Consider the following 6,070-nt stretch of genomic DNA (forward strand, 5'->3'; position numbering starts at 1 on the left):
TTTGGTCTAGATAGCTTAGAAAATACCATTGGAGCTTGCATCTTGTTGATCGGAGGTCGAATTTCTCATCAATCGGTGTTGACAAACCAAGAAATGTTTGGTTCATCTTCTTCTATTTTCTTTGTATTTCTCTTTTGTTGAGTTTGTATGTAAATTACTCTAAACCCATGGATGTTTGTTACTCTTTCTACTAGTTGTATAAAGTTTGCTTTACAAATCTTAATCGGTGTTTCCTTGATCTTTTTGCTTAACTGCTTTGGATTTGTGTTGTTGTAGAAATAGACATCATGAATCTTGATTAGGGGTATATATGTTAGCTTTAGATTCTAGAGATAGGATTGGGGTTAACATCCACATAATATCTAAGTTTAATGTCTCTGTGTTGTTCGATCGGTTGAGACATCGTCGAAAGAACAATATAGTCGAACTCTCGTCGGTGTTGTAGAAATGGACATTGATGTGAGGGATATGTGGTGATTCTAATGAGTATTGTAGATTGAGTGCGGCGGAGTGATAAATCTAAGTTTGTGAGGAGTTGTTTAGATTTGAATCAGATAAGTTATTCTCTATCAAGAATATATTTATTTTATGTCCATATGTTATATTTTCCGTTTTTACTTAAAAACCCATTTAACCCAAACTAAAAGAATTCATCGAACGATAGTTTAATAGCACTAATCTCCGTGGACACGATAATTTCCCGGATAAATATTTCCAAATTTTTTGTTGCTTGCCGCTTTACCGCTTCAACACAACCCACAAACAAATATCCATCTTCTTTGCTTGAAATTGAATCAACAACCCAAAAGCAAATCTTCATTTTTTATTTTGAAATCGAAACAACGTTCCGCAAACAGGTATATCGCTTGAACTCATATGGTCCGTCCACCATCACCCTCGCCACCAGAAATGTGTTGCCTTCACCAGAGATCTACTAGAGCCATTAAACCATACACCGCACGTCATAAAGTATTTTCGTAAACTATGTTAGCAGAAAAAATCAAAATAGCAGTAAAAAAACATGAAGAAAGAAGAGGAAGAGAGAAGTTTGGAAAAAAAGGAAGAATGAAGTATGTGAAGACAGATGAGGGTTCAAATGAGAGAGAAGAGAGTTTGTGTGTTTTGCAAAGCATGTTCAGAAAAAAATCAGTTTCGTGAGGAAGAGTGGCAACTGTGCACCCAAAAAGTGGTTTTGAATTCAAATAATATACTTTGTTTAGCTGTAGCTCAACTATTAAGATAAAATGAGTTTTCAATTTATACACAAATGAAAGTAAGTATGTTTGAGTTAGAACCAATAGTACAATTTGATTGCAAAAAATATTATTTAGACACAAATGCCCCTAAATTGATGAGGTGGAGGGCAAAAAACAAAAAATTGTTTTGGTGTTTTCCAAAACTATTAATTTTCTTATATTATAGATTAAAAACATGCTACTTAAAAATTATCTCTATTTAATGATACTTATATATAATGATCAAAAATCTTCATCTCTTAATCAACAACTTACGAATTTGTAAAATTAATTATTTCAATACTTTTCCACTTTGTTTAAGGAATAGAGGTAAAAATTAAGAAATATTAGTAACTTTTTATATTCACACTAACACTAACATGTATATTAATAGGGAAATGATAAGATTTTCTTTGCCCACCTCCCAACCTTCTAGGTCACCTCTGGTGAAAAACCACATATACCCCTGACTTCGGAAATACATTTCCGAAATGCAAGAAAAAGGTGTTTTCGGAGATGCATCTCCGAAAGCGCCTTTTTTTTCTTTTTCAAAATTTGTCTTATTTCGGAAATGCATTTCGGAAAACAGCATTTCGGAAGTTCATTTCCGAAATATTGTGCGTTTTGCAGATTAAGCAAAACAGCCCCCCTCCCCCATTCATTTTACCCTAAATCTACTTCAAACTTCCTCTCTTCAAAAATTTCTGCAAAAGCAAGTGTGTAGTCCACAGTTAGACATTCCAAAAGCTTCCCTGTAACACCCCTTTTATCCCCCAAAATAAATAAGCATATAATCAGAGAATAAGCATGCATATAACAAAAGGGCGTCACATCGATGTTTTCAAAAAACTAAAAGCCTTTAAAAACTGACAGCATTTACTTACAATATATGTTACACCTGGTCATTTCAAATAACACTTCTCAATTAATCATACTTTATCCAGAATATGCATTCACAGCGGAAACTACTAAATACTCATGTGTTTCATAAAATGATCCATGTCTCATACCATGATCAAGTCTCAATAATCATACCAACATAAATTAAAACATATTTCAGAATATTTGGCTTAAGAGCCTACCAAACAACAAGTAGTAACATAGCACGTTCTCAAATCAAACATAATACATAACCAAATAGAAACATGAGTTCAAATAACTAGTCTACCCAGTGTTACATGACCAGAGCATTGACTCACTACCTAATCTCCAAATAACTCGGAAGAAACTCCAACTAAGATCACACGCAAGCTACTAACTCCAGAACCTGCATATCGCCAAACGAGGGCAACATTAAAATAGAAGGGTGAGAATACGAATCATTATACACATAGCCATAATTATCACATATTCCCGCATTTAACCAATTACATATTCAAACATCACCCATTCTCAATTATCAACTAATACAATATCACCACAACACCAAGTGTACATAATCAATTACCAAACTCATACTCATAGCATTACGACATCAATGCACATAATCAATTGTTCACTCGTACACTTATCACAACCATATAATGCACATAATCAATTATCACAATCATGCACATATCACGACAACATAATGCACAAAATCAAATATCACATAACTCTAATGTGACTCAATGAAACATGTGACACTATGCATGTGGTACCAATGTGAAATTCTAAGTTTCACCGGCCTCCGATTCATATCTCTAGAATCTAAGCCACACTTCCGATCCGAACAAGACCCAAGTCCACCAATTGTAAACATATAGTTTACGGCTTCCGATACTCTAGAATCCAAGCCCGCTTGTGTTTCAAAGCAAATCCACCTGTGTTTCAAGGCACACTATGATATGAATGTATGTACAATATCACAAATATATGCAATTAAGATCATCTCTACCATCTTAACTTTCCGCATATCACAATAATTCAACTCTATGAATTATCCACCAATTGTACACAACATTCACAACACACACACACATCATTAACATATAAGAGGCCAATTAATCAATTACGATTCACACAATCCAATTAACACTAGTAACCATACTATCTCATGTTAATTCTCATTTTGCCAATTATACATGAACACACACTTTCAACATCAAGCAATTAATCATTAGAATTAATATTAACTAACTACTCACAGAGAATCAATATTAGCACAACATCATTGACATGGAAATATATATTTCTCAACATACATATTCAAGACAAAACACAATTACGGACGAATCCTCAAAATACCGTAACTTACCGACAAATCGAATAATTGATCTAATTCCAAATTTATTCCAATCAATTGAACTCAATGAAATTAATTCAACTATTAATTAAATCAACCAATTAATAATTACACTATATTAATTTAATTCACTCCTATTTCTACTCCATTTCTAATTTCTAGCATTCTATTGCTCAAGAACATTTTTATTGAAAAGAATATTGCGCTAGCTTTCTAACGCCTCGAACGGAAACTCAAACGGAGTTATGATTTAAAGATATGAATTGTTAAAGTTCTAATGAAAAAGGAAACACCGGCATTATTCACTGACAACTCTAAACATGTCAGAATTACTCAAAACAAACAAAAGTATGACTCTTAGTAATTCAAAACAACTCTAACAACTTTATTGTCAACTCTAACAACTCTATTGACAACTTTAATAACTCTATTCACAACTCTCAACTTTAACAACTTTATTCAAATTAAAATAATTTAAATTAGCTTATTAATCTAATTATTTACCTCTAATTCCAAAACTCCTAAAATTATTACAAATAATATTAATTTCAATTCCATTATATTATATTCCTAAAAAGTGTCAATTTCCATCACAAAACCAATATTTATTTATGAAGAATATTTAAATTAAAACCCAATTCGATCGATACGTAAAATATCACAATTTCAAAAAATAACACCACCACGTTAATCTACTAATTCAACTTAGCTACCACGTAAATTTTCATCAAATTCCGGATAACTAATTATACCGCTTAATTCCGCTATTCGGTCAAACGGAACTATTTTGCATTTATTTTTGTTTTCTAATTGTCACTGTTACACAATTATCATTCTACTACTTTCATTATATATCAATTTCTATTTAATATATATATATATATATATATATATATATATATATATATATATATATATATATATATATATATATATATATATATATATATATATACACACACATTATGTTTCATCAATGTGCATGAGGTATTCACATTTTCTCTTGGTCCATGAATAGTAAAAGTGGCGTGTGAACTAATGGAGGGGAGTTGACCATGTTTTAACATAAGCACCAAGCATTTGTGAACTCCTTTCTTTTCTTTTCTTTTTAATTGCACAAGGTTAGCACAACAGCCTTTTATTTATTAAGTATGTTGATCCGCGTTTCTTTTACACTCACCAAGAAATGATAGATTTCTTTATGGCTAAAGAAGAGTTACAATGTAAGTGGCTAAGGGACTTGTTCCCTAATGAAACAACACGCTACAGTAAGTGAAGGTAATATTTTCTTCCCAGTTCCGGTTTCCATACATATACTTATACCGAGTCCATCATTTTTCAGCATTAAACTTCACCTTCAATTTTCAATTTCTCAACAGTTTACAGTATAGTAAATAGAAATCAAACAAACACATATTTTATAGGATTAATCTATAGACAAATATAAATATATTAACCTACCCATTACCCCATTATACTAACCCACAATGATTAGGGATTCTCCCCCTTACCTCTTGATTTCTCCTCCAAAACCCTAGTTCCTCTTCTTGTTCCTCTCCTCCACTTCAATTCTTTAAACCAGCAAATGAAATATGATGCTCCTACACCTCATTTCCTCTCTTTCTATCTTTATTTATTATATTGGGCGTTAAAATTGGTAACACCCCCTAATTGCTTATCACTCCAATAAATAGGCCCAATTAATAAAATAGAGTAGTCAAACAAATAGTTATGCTCCAACAAATAATATTGTTACCCTTAATATTATTTTCCTATTAATCCAATTAAATCCGACTTTATCTCAATTAAATAAAATTCAATAATAATATTAATTCTAATATTATTTCTCTACATATACCATTTTCTTAATCCTTCGATTAACCAGATAAATTTCAACTTCACTTAATAATTCGAACCCGTTTCTCAATAACACCGACGATCCAATTAATTATCAAACTTCATCCAAATTAAGTAAATAAATCCTTATTTAATTTAATTAGCCAATTAATAAAATTCGGGCTGTTACAACTCTCCCCAACTTAAAATATTTTCGTCCTCGAAAATTCAGTCGACACAACCATCTCAACACCAAAACCACGTCCACTCTCTCTCTCTCTTGATTCATACCGATACAAAACGTTCTGCACTTACGACTACACAAAGCTTCAAAAGATATCATTCCGATATCCGAAGAAAATACCATGTAAACACGCAATCCTTTCGATGCGCAACTTAGTAAGTCTCTTCATCGAATAATCCATCTTCATCAGAATAAAACGAGCACATTTCTTCAACTATCCGCACTGACCCAACTCACTTCACAATTACTCGATGCCTCGGCAATCTCGAAACAAAATCCATAGAGATACTATCTCACTTCCACTCGAAAATAGATAACTGTTGCACCAAACGAAACGGTTCCTGACCAATCCAACTCAAATACACAATTCCGATATAACACTCTTCATACTTTACCACTACACATTTCCTCAATTTTCGATATATCCTTAACACCATGATTAATACTCAAATCATTACGATTTCCCTCATCTAAAATTCTCTTTGTCCGAATTCGAACCATCAGGAATATAAACTCGATCACAACATCTCA

Source organism: Vicia villosa, unplaced genomic scaffold, assembly GCF_029867415.1.
Source record: "Vicia villosa cultivar HV-30 ecotype Madison, WI unplaced genomic scaffold, Vvil1.0 ctg.004227F_1_1, whole genome shotgun sequence".
Classification (NCBI taxonomy): domain Eukaryota; kingdom Viridiplantae; phylum Streptophyta; class Magnoliopsida; order Fabales; family Fabaceae; genus Vicia; species Vicia villosa.